This window comes from Mastigoproctus giganteus, chromosome 9 (genome assembly GCF_048544385.1).
Source record: "Mastigoproctus giganteus isolate SK-2022 chromosome 9, ASM4854438v1, whole genome shotgun sequence".
NCBI classification, from domain to species: domain Eukaryota; kingdom Metazoa; phylum Arthropoda; class Arachnida; order Uropygi; family Thelyphonidae; genus Mastigoproctus; species Mastigoproctus giganteus.
The window spans coordinates 54,136,554-54,152,900 of record NC_143583.1 but is presented as its reverse complement, the minus strand read 5'-3'; the positions used below and the strand labels follow the sequence as shown (position 1 = coordinate 54,152,900).

Genomic DNA, 16,347 nt, shown 5'->3' with positions numbered 1-16,347 from the left:
GACATTTAATAATGAATTGGGGGATTCAGTCAGTGCCTGCCGTAGCAGAAGCTGATGTAGAATTAATGGCAGAAATAAGCTGTTCCCTGGAGATTGATACTGCCGACAGAGTGTCAGGCGGGATTCTAGTTGTTGGAGTATGAAGATTAGGACATTGTCTATAGTATATTATTATTCCTCCACCCCCTCTCAACTCTCTTAACATATAGACCTTGTCATAACCTTGTATGTTATAATTAGAAATTTCCTCACTTTTTATTTTAACCTCTGTTAAAATTATACATGGAATATAATCTTTCATTGCATTTATATATTGCAAGAAGTTAAACCAATTTTTTCTTAATGACCTAATATTTAGAGAATATTTACCAGAAAGAACGAACTGATTTTTATCAATTATAAGATCTTGGATATTTGGATAATTTAAAAATGAAAAGGTGAGTTGAAAATCTGTGATTCCTCAAAAAGCATAACAGATGTCTTAACTTTAACTTAGGTCTAGATTTCAGGAAATTTCAATTTTTCACAATATAAGTGTCTATTTTATATACTGTAGGTCCTTTGAACACAAAATTCTTATGACTCTTGAAGATTCATTCTTCTTCACATAAATTCTTCCATGCTTTAACCATTGAAATTTGTAACTGTGCGGTTTTACTAATTGTTTTGTTTCCAAAAACAATTGCTTGAGGTGAGTTGTTAGTTGGTCATTTATGTAGATTGGAATATTGCTGTTGTTCTGATATACATCATTTGCTGTCAGTCGGATCTCCTTTGCCTTTCTCATCCATTTTTCCTTTACCACATGGTTTGAAAATTTTACAATTAGTGTAGGCTTGTCGTTTATTTTCTTATTGTTAGGTATGTAATAGTGTTCTATTTCTTTATTGTTCTGTAGCTTCATGCAAGTCCTAATTGCTGTATAATAAGCTCTAGATCTTGGCCCGCTAGTCCAATTAATCCTACTATTTCTACATTATTTGCTAGTAATTGCTGTTCTATCGAGTCAATCCTTAAGTTAAGTAGGTTGGAATTTTCTTCATTTTGTTTGAATGAAGCTTCCAGATCCACAATTCTTTTGCTGATTGCAGCGTTGAAGTCTTGCAGTTTACTTATGCTGTTTGTATTCTGTCAAAGGAATCTGAGACAAATGAAATCGATTTCTTGATATCTTCTGTCTTCAGGTCTTCCATTTGCTTCTTTATTGGTAATATTTCTATTAGCAAATCCAGCAAATGGATTTTACTGGATAGCTTCTTTAGTACGTCCTCTATATTTAGGGTGTTCACCTGCGGTTGTGTAATCTCTAAGTCTTCGTTTACTACCGTTGTTGAATGCAGCAAATCGTGAAATTCTTCCGCCGAGTAGGAAATTTCCCTTCTTTCTTCCCTCTCTTCTTTCCTGCACAATATACACCTCCACTGCTGTTTCTTTTGTTTCGCCATCCCCTTATAGGTTGCTTCTTTCAATGAGCATCGATAATGATACCCATTGTTGCAGCCATGACATACCACCTCTACCACATGCAGCGGTAGGTTGCACTTTCTGCATATATTATGATTCATGTTTGCGAATATTTGTAATAGTTAACACAGGACGTTTCAGATAATGCTCTTGCACTCAATAAACAACAAAAGAAAGGATTAAACAACTTACAAATTGCAAATATTTCCGATTTACTTTAAGAGCGTTGATACAGTAGACACTCTTCGACTTAGCCGTCTAGTGGAATAATGATAATAATAATTATTATTATTATTATTAGTTCTAGGAGCAACAATGGCGAAATGGAGAACCACAATTGAGGTAGAGAACATCACAACTAGGCAATCCCCATTAAAAGAGGAATCTTTCAGGGAGATGCTCTGAGCCCACTGTGGTTCTGTGTAGCACTCAACCCGCTATCCACCATGCTTAACGGAAGCAAGTATGGATATAACCTCAAAGAAGGAAGAAAGAACCTGTACACCCTCACCTACCTGATGTACATGGACAACATCAAGCTCTACGCGGCAACCGCGAAGCAACTCCAGCAACTACTCCGGAACACCGAAGAATTCAGCAAAGACATCAGGATGAAATTTGGTCTAGACAAATGCAAGACCCACACACTGCACCAGGGAAAATTAGTTAGCCGAAACTACCAGCTGCTGACTGGTAAAGATATCGAAGCTATGACAGAAGGAGAGATCTATAAATACTTAGGGATGATGCAGACTCAGCAGTTAGAGCACAAGGAAATCAAGAAGTGCCTGACCGGAAAATATCATCAGAGACTCAGAAACCTGCTGAAAGAAAAATTGAACGGAGGAAACACGGTTAAAGTCATAAACACCTATGCAGCTCCAGTACTAACATACACATTCGGGATCATAGATTGGACTAACACCAAGCTAAAAGATATCATGCGAAAGACAAGGACAATGATGACTAAGAGCCGCCAACACCACCTGAACTCAGCAGTGGAGAGACTAACAATAACTCGAAAAGAGTGAGGAAGGGGCCTGATAGACCTGATAGAGAAACAGAAAACAGCGATAGTTAACCTGAAGGATTATTTCGAGAACAACACAGCACCATTCTACCAGGCCATAAGGAAGATAGATGGGTACAGCACTTATACCCCACTCAACCTAAGCGAGGAACCCCCTCCCTCCCAGACGGTACAAAAAAACGAAGTTAGAAAGATGGGCAAAGAAGACACTCCATGGCAGACACTACAATGACCACCATCAAGATCACATCGATAACATTGCTTCCAATGCATGGCTCACAAGCGGGATGCTCTTCCCCGAGACTGAAGGATTCACGTTGGACATCCAAGACCAGGTAATCAACACCAGAAACTATAGAAAATACATCGCAAAGGAGCCGGGATTGTCAGATGACACATGACGACGGGGTGCAAGGTGATCACCCAGACTGAGTACACTCATAGACACAACCAGGTAGCCAGGATAATACATCCGAAGCTAGAGAGGAAATACCAGTTGACCAAAGAAAGTGTACCATATTACAAGTACGAACTCTAGGCAGTACTAGAGACCCGAACCCACAAGCTGTACTGGGACTGCGCCATAATAACGGATAAGACCATCCCGCACAACAGACCGGACATAACTCTTGTGGACAAGATGGAAAAGGCTACCTACCTGATTGACATAGCGGTGCCCAACACTAACAATGTCCAGAAAACCCATGAAGAAAAAAATAGGAAGTACACGAACCTGAGACATGAGGTCAGGAGATGTGGCATATGCAAGAAGTATCGACCATACCGATCATCGTGTAAACCACAGGTATGGTGTCAAAGACCCTACATAACAGCCTAGCAGCAATAGGTCTCCCTGCGAACACCTACAAGGAACTCCAGAAAGTCGCAATCCTGAACACCTGTAGGGTAGTCAGAGAGTTCCTCGACCGACAGTAACACCAGACATTACAACTACCCTGTGTACTTGGTAGCAGAACCCGTCACAGAGTGGAATCCCCCAATCAGGGAGAAATAATATAAGAGCAACATATTTTCAGTCTCTAATTAAATAATTAAATCTATTAAATTATTATACATCATATATCTATATTTCATCAGGCCTGTTTTGATCTGCTTCCACCCTCCTGATATAGTATGATATAATAATTCCATGAATGCTATAGAATTTCGAAAATTGCAGTTAGACAATCAGTGAAATCATTCATTTTAGTTTTACATTAATAAAATTAATCGTAGTGCTAATTATTAATTACTGTAGTCTCTAATAGGAAAGGCAGAAAAAAAAGAGCAGTCGTTATAATAAAAAACGTTAAATGAGCATGCCGATATGAATTTGATGTTGTCATGTTGCAGAAAAATTTTATGGATGTTAATTTGGACATTGCATCGCATCTTGAGAAGTTTGTAATATATAGGTGCACCTACGTGGGGACTGAGCGACTGAATCTCACTAGAGAACATTTTATTTTACATTTTATAATTATACTGTCACTTCTTGATATTTGAAAAAATCTACTGATGAGAAATTTACGTCCCCAAAAAAGAATGTTGAAGTGCAACTGGTGTAACACACCGAAATATAACGTCGCCTGAACAAAGAACCGTTAGAACCCTCTTGAGTCATCCGGATGTCCCTTTCAAAGATCATTTGAAATATCAAATAAAATTATAAAATGCAACGCAATGAGTGAAACAAATCAGGACATTACCGACGAAAGGTGAAAGTATAAAATAAAAATTTATTAAAAATATACAGAAAAAATAAAGAACAATACGTATTAAAAATAGTAATAAAATATATACTATAAAAAGTTTTTGTATTCTCTTTATCCTGTGAACTTTTCTGATCTTATGTGGTCGTCTCCGAGTATAAACAGAATATTTATTTTATTTTTACATAACCTTCTTTGCTCTTTCCTTTTTTTCAAGTATAAAGGGCCAATTCGCTTTACTGAATTCGTAATTCAGTAAAGCAAAGTGGCAATATTATTTCCATATCCCAATTATGCTGGCTTTCGTGGATTTAACACGCACTGTGTTTTATCATTTTATTTGGCAATTCAATGAAAATGATAAATGGAGGCTAAACTTATGTAGAAAAACTCCACAACAGTTAAATTCTGTATGTTAAATAGGTTCATTCATTAGAATCATTCAGATAAAACAGTCCCCTCCTCTTTTTCATTTTATAAGTAGTGTCTGGATAATTCAGTCGGTAGAACTTTAGGCTTTTAACGTGGGGTTCAAGTCCCTGTTAAAGAACATTTTTTGTTTCAATGTATTATGGCAGCTGCCACCACAATTTTTTTTTTCTTTTTGGGGAGGGGACGTATTCATTCCATATCGGTACTTTTACAAGCATTAACTGTATAATCATATAATAAAAAATAAAATATTGTGGAGGGCTGATGTGCACTCAGGTCCTACCCGGTGTGTCTATGTATTACAAAATTCCTAAAATGCATACAATTTAGAAAATTACTGTTGCTACAGTTTTTACAACCATAATCCATCATTTTATTATTCTTGTTCAATATTTGATGAGTAGGGAGGGGGATATGGTTATTTTTTTCACATTGGGAAGTGGGGCAATAAGAAGAGCTGCGCCGGTTGACAACTACTGGTATAATGCATTTCAAAAATGAAATAAACTATTCACCCAGACAGGGACTTGAACCCTGGACCCTTAGGTTAAAAGCCTAATGCTCTACGACTGAGCTACCCGGGTGCTCACGTTGGAATTATTTATAATAGTAGGAGTAACCTTTTTTTACCACCATCTGTTCAAAGCGGACACTTTGAATAGAAAGTTATATTTATGTTTTGAGTACGCTCTTAATCTACTTCCAGATGGATATCTGTATAACAATAAATATAACAAATGTGACTTTTTAGCTTGCATTAGAAACTTACAGAATATAATAATATCCGGTAAATTTATATTGACTTGTGGGTAATGAGAATTATTGCTTTCGTAGTATAATATATTTGGTATTATATTCTAAAATAAGGTTTATTGTTAGCATTTGTACTGACTATTTGATCTAAGGAAGCAGCAAGTTGTCGTGGGTAGCATGGATTTTTTACCCGATACTCGGGTTTTTTGTCCAGTAGACAGCAAATCAACCACAGAACACACACGCAATTTACAGACATTATATACGCTGCAATTTGACCCAAGTTGAGGATGCGTCTAAAACCTAACAAAAACAACAAAGGAAGCAAAGCTGAAACACACACACACGCTTAATATTCCCATTGTATCCATTAATTTGCCCGACCCGTTCTTCCATGTCTGTAAAAGTGGTTTCTCCAAGAGATGTTCCCTTTTTTGCTGCATATCTTTTCTGTCGATACGTCCATGGGTAATGTTCCGAATTTGCATCTGAAATTCTGCCTTTTTTGAGAGAAACGAACCGCGACCAATCAGCATCCATTTACGGTCCAACTGCAAATCCACAGAACCAAATTTTCTTCCTCCTCCTTTATCCTTCCAACCTCTGTTTTCTGGAATAAGCTTCCTTCACATGGATTTCCTGAAAGTAATATTTTACAGAAATTTAAATGTAATGTCAATAAATATCTTCTTTCTTCTCAACTTTCAACCCACGTACGCTACTTTGTACTGTCGGTTCTAATGTCGTTTGTGCTTGGGGTTTTCATAAAAAAAATTCTTTCCAACTTGAACTATTCACTATTCACTTGAACAACATTAGGTGGAAATTGTTTTCCCAACATTTGATATTACTTTGCCTGAATCTTCGCACATGATCTTTGCAAACCATCCATTTTCAATTTAAATTCATGTCTTCCTTTTCCTTTCATCTGATAATGGATAAAGATCGTATCATTACTTAACCCTGTTAAAAGCCTATACACTTCAATTGTGTCATTACGTAGGTAGATGCTTAGTTTCCAGAAATTACAACCCACAGAATCCTAGTACATGCTGACAATTAATCCTGCTACTACTCTCATATCACTTCCAACAGATTCACATCCTAAAAGGTGGTGTCCAGACTTATACGCCGAACTCCAGACGGAGCCCAACCATTTCATCATACAATGGGACAATTTGTCCTTAGCAAAGCTGTAGATAATTATTTATGCAATCTGTATGATCAGTTCTAAATAGAGCACGTCCTGCAAAATAAAACCGCACTTTAGGTATTATTTTATGTAAAATTATTAAGAAATATTAAATACATTTATTCTATTTAAAAAGAACTTAGTAAATTCAGATAAGTAGAATCTAGCATATACCCGAATAGCTCGGAATGTAAAGCATTAGGCTTTTAACCTAAAGGTCCAGGGTTCAAGTCCTTGTTAGGGCGAACAAAACTTGTTTTTAATAGATTATGGACTTTTACAAATATCACTTTCAGAATTGCAATGAAATAAATTCTCTGTAGGCATAATCCGTTCATTTTAGTTAAATAGTAGCAGGACTCGTTCTAAAACTGTACAAAAAACAGAAGCAAAGTACCTGTATGTACTTGAGTTTCTACATTTGTTATGAAGTTTACAAATGAGAAGGGATTTCCTTTATACTTCTAGAATACAGGCTTATCTTTAACGGCTGAAATATCTCTCATACACCATATCAGAGGTAAAGAGTCATAATAAGGAAGATAAGAATTGAGTCAGTTAAAACAATCATTAGACACTGTTTAATGATATGTTAAAATGCAGTACTTCTCGTTTTCATTGCGCATTCAAAACAACACGAACATCATGTGATCAGCAGACAGCTTCTACATCCTTGACTAACTAGATCCTTGATCATTCAGCCTGACCGCTGAAATTTCAGAAGTTTTTTTGAAACATTGAGCCCATAGAGTTTTTCTATTTTTCTTAGGCAGGCACATCTACTGTGAGATTTTCGGTATTCTGTATGAAATTATTAACAAATAATGCATTTTTAATCTTTTTTGTTTTTCACATATCTGTACTGGTCATGTTTTTGAACATTTTTTTCTTTATCTTCAAAAAAATATTCTCGATTGTAAACAGGACAAAGAAAAATACATACCTTGGTATGTAATGACTTTAAGTTTAGATTTTTTTTTAGCAGAGTAAAAGACTATAATAACCACTCACATAAATAAAGTGTATCGGCTTGAAATTCTAAAAAAAAATTCCTTTTTAGTTGATGTAAGAATGAAAGGTGTCCATCTAGAAATACGGACGAAATTAATGTAAAAGAAATAAATTTTGTTTGCATAACCAAACTGCAGTTTCCTATAATTGTATTTTTAACTACAGTTATGTGCCAAGATAGCTCAGTCGTAGAGCATTAGGCTTTTAACCTAAGGGTTCAAATCCCTGTTCGGGCGATTGTATTGCTTTTTTCGTCCTCGTATTATTAAACAGGACAATGAAATTATGCATCATATATCTACAATTCATCAGACCTGTTTCCCCCCTCTATAATATGATATAATAATTCCCTGAATTCTAAATAATTTCGAGAATAGCAGTTGGACAATCTGTGAAATCATTCATTTTAGTTTTACATTAATAAAATTAATCGTAGTGCTAATTATTAATTAGCCTCTAATAGGAAAGACAGAAAAAAGAGCAGTCGTTATCAATCAACTGAAAACAATGAATATCTGAGACCATACTTCTCCCTCCCTCCAGCTCTTGTAAAATACCAGATAAAATTCCCTATGAAAAGACGAAAAACGTTAAATGAGCATGCCGATATGAATTTGATGTTGTCGTGTTGCAGAAATGTTACGGATATTAATTTGGACATTGCATCGCATCTTGAGAAGTCTGTAATACCTAAGCGTGGGGACTGAGTGACTGAACCTCCATAGAGAACTTTATATTTTATAATTATACTGTCACTTTTTGATGTTTGTAAAAGCTACCGAAATATAACGTCACCTGCACAATGGACCATTAGAATCCTTTTTAATCCATCCGGAGGTCCGGATGGATTAAAAAGGATTCAAATGATCTTTTAAAGATCATTTGAAATATCAAATAAAATTATAAAATACAGCACGAGTGAAACAAATCAGGTCACTACCGACGAAAGATGAAAGTATAAAATAAAACTTTCTAAAAAATAAAGGAATGAGAGTGATGACGCATACATTTTGGGAAGGTCTTCTTGTGTGTTTAGGATCATTTAGAACCTGTTACTAATTTTTATTTTATTTTTTTTCACATCGGGAAGTGGGACACTAACAAAAGCTGCGCCGGATAACCACTCCTGGCATGATGCATTTCAAAAATGAGTGAACTACTCACCCGGACAGGGATTTGAACCCTGGACCCTTAGGTTAAAAGCCTAATGCTCTACGACTGAGCTATCCGGGCTAATAATGTTAGTCTCTTTACAAAGATTAATATTAACCTTATTTTTGTTATCTCTAATTCAAAGTGGATACTTTTTTTTTGAATACTTTCTTATATATAGTAATTCTAGGTGGTTGTTATAGAATAACAAACAAACAATTATGACATCTTAGCTACGATTCGAAATTTTAAGCCTGCTTCCCAAAACTGAAGAGCAGGCTTATGAGATCACCCTCTTCCCAATAGTCTTCGCATATACTGTATATCCCAAGTGAAGGGTACCTACGGGCCAGCTTCTGAAATTAAACCTGATTTGTTTTATTCTTTCATCGTAATAACCCTGTTGAATTATTAACCTAATTAGATCATTCGATGGATACCATCGATTAACGATTAAAGTTTTCTATTTCGATGTTATATTCATCAAAAAGAGAAAACTTTGATTGCCAATATTTCGTAGGAATTTGCAGTAACTTCAATCGAACTGTCCTGGTTCGCATTAAAATAATTTCTTATTATTAACAAAATTTTATCCTGCAACATTATATTGCATCGTAGGTAATGAGAGTTATAACTTTCGGATAAACAAATCTGGGTCGCTCACTATCTTTATCACAAATTCTGCAATCATTGGCTATATTTACCTAAAATAATAATTAATATTATTTATACAATTTGTAATACAGAATGTAATTATATATTTGTTTTAAGACTATAAATGACAGAACCTTGAATTTCTGTGGATTGCAATTTTACGGAAATACGTGTAAAGGGAGTTTCTGGGAAAAAAATAAGGTCGAAAAATAAATGAGGAAGAAGAAAAGTTGGTTCTGTCACTTTGGAGTTGGACAGTAAAAGAATGCTGACTACATGCGGCACGAGTTCGAACTTGTTTAGAAGACAGAGAGAGAGAGAGGGGGGGGGGGTATAAAAGCAATCCAGAAGAACAGTGTCCGTGGAAGTATCTACAGAAAAGGCAATGCAGGAGAAGTCACATCTCTGAGACAAGAAGTGGACAGACTTTGCAGAAGATGGGTCATTAATTAGCCTAAATGCCCTCTTTTGAATGGAGTCTAGAGAAGTAGTTTTGGGGCACCGCCCAAGATGCGACAACAATATCCATGGTGGATCGGATTTGAGATTTGTACAGAGTGAATAGCTGTTTCGAAGAAAAGTAACGCCGAGAGCGAAAGGTAAAACCATTTTTAAGATGCAGAGGAAACAATATTTGTGATGCGCTTAAGCTAAGAGAGATTACAAGTCAATGTAATCCCTAATAGAAATATGTGACCCGGTCTAGCAATCAAAGTGCCGTCGAAGATAAGCACAGGAGCAGAAGAATCCTTTTTGCGAGATATTAGAGAGGAATGCGTTTCAGATTGATTGAAATTAACTGTGTTATATTTGCAAAAACCCATTAGAGAATTACCTGGAGATCAGCATTTAAATAATTGATAGTGGATATTCGAGAAATTGAAGCTGTTTGCGCAGGGAAAAGTTTCTCAAACAGGAAGGTGGAAAGCAATGTGCTGTTATCAGCACAACTATGGATAGGATTTCCATTCAATGGAAGGTTATTAATATACAAGAGGAAAAGAGTGGAAGAAATAACTCAACTTTGGGGAATACCAGCATTAGTGGAGAAGTTAGAAGACAGAGAGCCATGCTCTCGTGGGTAGCACAGTTTATATAATCACTGAACTCCGCACACGGGGTGGAAAAAAACGTGAATTCTAATGCTGTCAATGACGTAACGAATTTTTTGAGTCTTTTCACAAGTAACTGAGTTTGGTCTCAGGCGAGGATAACATGGTTTTTACTCCAGGAAACTTCACTTTTCTTCAAAGAAACAGCAAATCGACGCACAGAAGACACGTAATTTACAGACATGTTATATATGGTCTAATATGGCCTAAGTTGCTGATGCGCATAAAATTCCTACAACAACCAACCTGTCAACCAACCAAAAACTCATCTACCACATACGCCACAGTGAGCGGCCACCGAGAAAACTGGATAATCACTTGGCAATCTACAAGATGAAAGCTTATCCAGAAAACCTTTATGCTAAATATCAAAAGCTATTGAAATGTCAAGAACAACAGCTTGAGTTTGACCAAACCTTTCCATCGAATTTGTCCATAGATGAGTAATTTAAGCCGTGTGGGTATGTGTGCCTTATGTATGGCAGCCCTAAATGTTAGTTTATCTCTGCATTGTTACAATGTGACAATTTATAAAACTCTGTAAAAAAGGCCAGAATTATAGTTTAAAAATTGGCGGTTAATGGATTTGTCCATTACTTTAGATAGGGTAAAATGGGTGCAATGAGACGATGGTAGAGATTTATCACTCCTTTTTGAACTGGCTGGATATGAGCAAATTTCCAAGCTAAAGGAAATTACAGTATAATAAGAAAGAGTAAAAGGGTAAAAATACCAGGAGTAAGTTCAGGAGCACAGCTTTTGAGGAGAAATAGAGAAATACGAATTCTTGGCGTCAAGATTGTTCGAAATGCTTCTGACATCATTTAGACCGAAGGCCACAGGAGCCATTGAATGGAGTGTGCAGGGAATAGTAGGAAGTAGTTTATGAAGATCGTGAATACAAGAGTTAGAAGAAAAATAGGAGGCTAGCAGGACATCTTTATCTTTAGAGAGGTCGCGATAGAACCATCAAGTTTTAATAGAGATGGCAGTACAGATGGGCAAAATTTGCTGTCAGTAGACTGCAAGACTTGGCAAGAGACGAGAATGCTCGTCTACCGTTTAAAAAGAAATACGTTTTCTTTTTTTAGCCTGTTCAAAATCTGGTTTGTGCTGATTAATAACTGGTTTATAATTGTTGAGAGCTTTTGTGTATGCAGAGAATGGCCCTGGACATTTGGATGCAGGCCAATTGCGAAATGCAATATTCTTACCTTGAAGAGCCTTAGCGCATTGATTGGAAAACTAAAGTTTAGATAAAGGACGAGATTTTAAGTTCGAGTGTGAAATGAAGGATTTTATCCCTACAAGAATAATTTCACTGACACTACCTAGCAAACATTGACATCCGAATATTTAAAACAGTAATCCAACCAAGGAAAGAAGAATAGAAATCTCACGGATCAGCCCATTTTGCATTCTTCTAATGCCAAACAACGTGTCTGAGAATGGCCACGAGAGATAAAGGCTGTATTGGAGAAGAAACCATCACCAAGTTGTGAACTAAGGTGCCTAGAGGACCGCTCATCTTGAGCGTGTACTTGGAAGGTCGTTCGTAGGAAAAAGATCATGATTGTTGGCTGTGAGTTAGGATTGTCTGGTAATCTGGTAAATAAATGAACAATGTGTGCGAATTCATTAGTAATTGCTTAAGCCTCAGCATCTCGAACAGCTGAATCCGCGTGGCTAGAAAATTTAAGCCAGCTGCAGCCGTGTACATTAAAATCTGCAAGAAAAATTACCTCACTGTTAGTTGGATTGGAGAAAGTCAAGCTTCAAAGAGTTCCAAGTGCTGTGGAATTGGGAGATCGATAGAGTCAACAAATGAATTTGACATAATGGTGTCAGAAGACATAATGATGTCTGAAGAGAGCTTTTCAGACAGAGAAGATGGAAAGAGGAGATTACAAATTACTAAGACTCTGAGAGGGAATGCAAGATCAGATAAAAGTACAAGTACCACCCTTTTAGTGAAAGGGCTCGTACAACAAATAATTAGGACAACTGAGATGTATGGTGGTTGATTCAACTGATAATTGAGATTCTGACAGAAAAAGTAAGAAGGAATTTAGAGCCGAATTTAAGGTCTAAATTCCGGTTTTGGCGTTTTTTCTTCGCCTCATACACTCTCTCTCTCTCTCTCTCTCTCTCTCTCTCTCTCTTTCCTTTGCTATACTCCTTTAATAGTATTTAGAATGGATAAATGATACAAGGAAGCAGGTTTCTTCTGCATCTCAAAAAGACAGTGATGACGAATTTATTTTTGAGTTCCTGTATCTATTATATCGAAATAACAGGTGAGCGCTCGGATAGCTCAGTCGGTAAAGCATTATCTTTTTAACCCAAGGGTTCAAGTCCCTGTTCGGGCATTGTTTTTTTTTTTTTTTTTTTTTAACCTCTCTCTTTCTTTTGTTATTCACTTTTAATAGTATGTATTTATAATGACTGAATGATGTAAGGGAGCAAGTTTCTTCGGCATCTTAAAAAGAGAGTGGGTGGGGTGAGTATTTATTTTTGTATTCCTGTATTTATCTTTTGAATAACAGCATGCTGTTGGGTAGCTCAGTCGGTAGAGCATTAATCCTGTATTTATTAATTTGAAATAACAGATTTTAACCTAAGGGTTCAAGTCCCTGTTCGGGCGTTTTTTTCTTCTTCTTTACCTCTCACTCTTTCTTTTGCTATACTCTTTTAATAGTATTTACAATGGCTAAATGATGCAAGGAAGCAGGTTCCTTCGGCATTTCAAAAGGAGTGTGGGGTAAGTTTTTTTTTTTTTTTGTCTTCCTGTATTTATTTTTTGAAATAACTGGTACCCGCCCGCATAGCTCAGTTGGTATAGCATTAGGCTTTTAACTTAAGGGGGGGGGGGGCAGGTTTGAAATTCCTGTTCGGGGGTTTTTCTTTACTTCTCTCTCTTTCTTTTGATATACTCTTTTAATATTATTTAGAATCTATAAATGATGGAAGTCTGCAGGTTTCTTCGTCATTTCAAAAAGAGAGTGGGGGGGTGAGTATGTATTTTTGAATTCCTGTACCTGTATCTGACATACCAGGTAAGGGCCCGGATAGCTCAGTCGGTAGAGCATTAGGCTTTTAACCTAAGGGTCCAGGGTTCAAGTCCCTGTTCGGGCATTTTCTTCATTACCTCGTTTTCTTTTGCTATGCTCTTTCATTAGTATTTAGAATGACTAAAGGATGCAAGGAAGCAGGTTTCTTCGACATCTCAAAAAAGAGAGTGAGAGAAAAGAAACAAATTTCCCCAATCACTCATACCTTCTGCATTACTCAAAAGTGATGATCCAATTCTGCTATGAACTTACTAATATCTTTGCCTAGACCACTGTAGAAGGTAATTTATTCCAGTCTTGCTGCTCGAATGTAAAGCTTATTATATCGAGCTTCTTTTTTTCTTTAAAAAAAACAAAATAAAAAAAATGCCTTTTTTAGTAGTGCCCAATGATTCTCGTTTCTCCAAAACAAGAGCGAAATGAAACTCCTTCACTCATTTTTCTCATCTCTGCAGTGCCTTGTATGTTTGAATCAGGCATACAAGGCACTACAAGTCCCCATCTCCTTAAAACGTTCAGTTTGAAGTATTTTTTTTTTTTATATGGACATCAGTTAACACTGCTTGCCAATCTGGGGCGCCTTTTTTGAATCGTTTGTAGATGCATTTCTTCAGTGCATTTCTTCAGATGTTCTTCCAGACCTAAACACAACATGATTTTCTAAAACTTTCCATCGCCTTATTCTGATTTCACCTCAACCCCTAAATCTTTTTTTCTCCTAAACCAATGTAAATGTCATTTTTTAACGGATATACGAACTTCGTATATCCCTCTTAGCTTCAAACGGCTCACTGTCCAGACGATCCAGACTTATTAAGCAGGGCTGGACAAAACCAGTACAATATTCCCAATAAGAATCGAAATATCTCATCGGAATACATACCAAAGTATTAGAAATTTTCTTCCCTTTGTTCTGTCCTTGCATATGTTATGCTAGAAATTACCTGTACAGTATTTCAAAAGATGGTGGGATTGCCAGGAAAATTGGCTGAGACCGCCTTCTTTAATAAATAAATAAAAATGTCCTTGCATATGAACATTGGCCTTTTAAAGAGTTTAGAGCCTTTATTTCATGAAGTTCATCTATGGGCAGCAAAGGGGAGTAATTCCAGGATATTCGCCGTTTTTTTATAGATGTTACCGGCGAATAACATGAAAAATTGTGATACTTTAACCACCGATCCTGAGAAGTACTGCAATAAAAGAACATCAGACTAGAAGCTTTGGCAGAAATATAAAACACATGTAAAAGTGTAAAATTAGAAGCATTATATATAATATAAAGTATAACATTATAAGTATAAAATGACACAGATTCATAAGACAACATAAATGAACTGACAGTACTAATTGCATGGTTAATCTCTAAGTAAGGTACAGAATGAAATAATATTAATAGAAAAATGCTTGTTAGTGAAGATAATTTCAGTAACAAGCATTAACTATCAGGGTTAAATATCTGCATTTATTAAATTATTATGTTTTACAAACTAAGGTATTTTGTAATCTGCAAGTTCTTAAAATAACTTGTAAATAATAGCAAAAAAACGTATAAGAAAATATCGCCTTTCTACACAGTGGTTGTAACGTAATGATATGTAAACAGATTTCATTCATTTAGGTATCAGGCCACCAGGTATATCTAGAAAATCCAGCCCACTAGTGAGATTTCTTATATGAATCGTAATTGTCCCCATCTAGCAGAATGCTTTCCCTACAGTCGGTAGAGAATCTTACCAAATTCATTCACAGGTGGCCCACTGGTCACCTGTGAATGAATTTGGTAAGATTCCTGTCATAAAACAGACAAAACAGATATTCCTGATAGATTCAGGAGATAAAAATAAAAACTACCAGTTTCACTAAAGAATAATTTAATACATTGAAAAAATGCACTGGTTTTCCCCCTATTCATATAAAGGGATAAACAAAATTGCAGTTCTTTCTATTTATTAAAAATTTGTTATCTGCCCGGATAGCTCAGTCGCAGAGCATTAGGCTTTTAACCTAAGGGTCCAGAGTTCAAGTCCCTGTTCGGGCGTTACAATTTTTTAATAACTATGATATTATTAATCATGTGGAAAATTTGCATTTTGAAGGTACATAGTGAATACGTTTCAAACCGAAGATAGAACCTTAAGGGGTGATCTCTGCTATTGCAATATCGTGAATATTAAATAAAGGTATTATACTATTAGTCTGAAAAAAAAACTAGAGCAGCGAAATATTCCCGAATAGTGTAGTCAATCCCAATCAACTGGAGAGACTACACACTCTTCTTTCTTGTGTTAGAGCCGGCTCCTTAGGGCAATTCTAAATAACCCAAAATTCCAAGGAACATACATACACACGCATATAATGGAGAGAGCAATGGAAAATGATGGCATATGCTGATGACATTACACCAATTATTAGAACTAAACAATCATTGAAATAAGTATGCCGAACCTTACTGGAATTTCAAAACGCTTCAGCAATCAAACCTTAGAAAGATCAGTGCTATTTGGATTGGAAAATTGAAAACAAACCAGTCCAGGAGGAATCGAGCAAAAGACATCTTTCCAGTATTAGAAGTAATCCGAGGAGAATGAAATATGTATAACGAGCAATGGGAAAATATCTCTCAGAAAACAGTTTAAAAAAAAAGAAGGAACACTGCGAGGTTAGTCTAAAATTATTCTAACATTACTCAGAAGTGAGTTGCTATCTGGGGTGCCTGGATAGCTCAGTCGGCAGAGCATTAGGCTTTTAATCTAAGAGGCCG

The 16,347-nt window shown here is 36.2% G+C and overlaps 1 non-coding gene across 1 annotated transcript; it reads left to right on the top strand.

Moving 5' to 3' along the window:
• Positions 1-13,574: 13,574 nt before the first annotated feature.
• Positions 13,575-13,647, top strand: TRNAK-UUU (transfer RNA lysine (anticodon UUU)). Its single transcript has one exon. It is a non-coding gene; the product is annotated as a tRNA-Lys (tRNA).
• Positions 13,648-16,347: the final 2,700 nt, after the last annotated feature.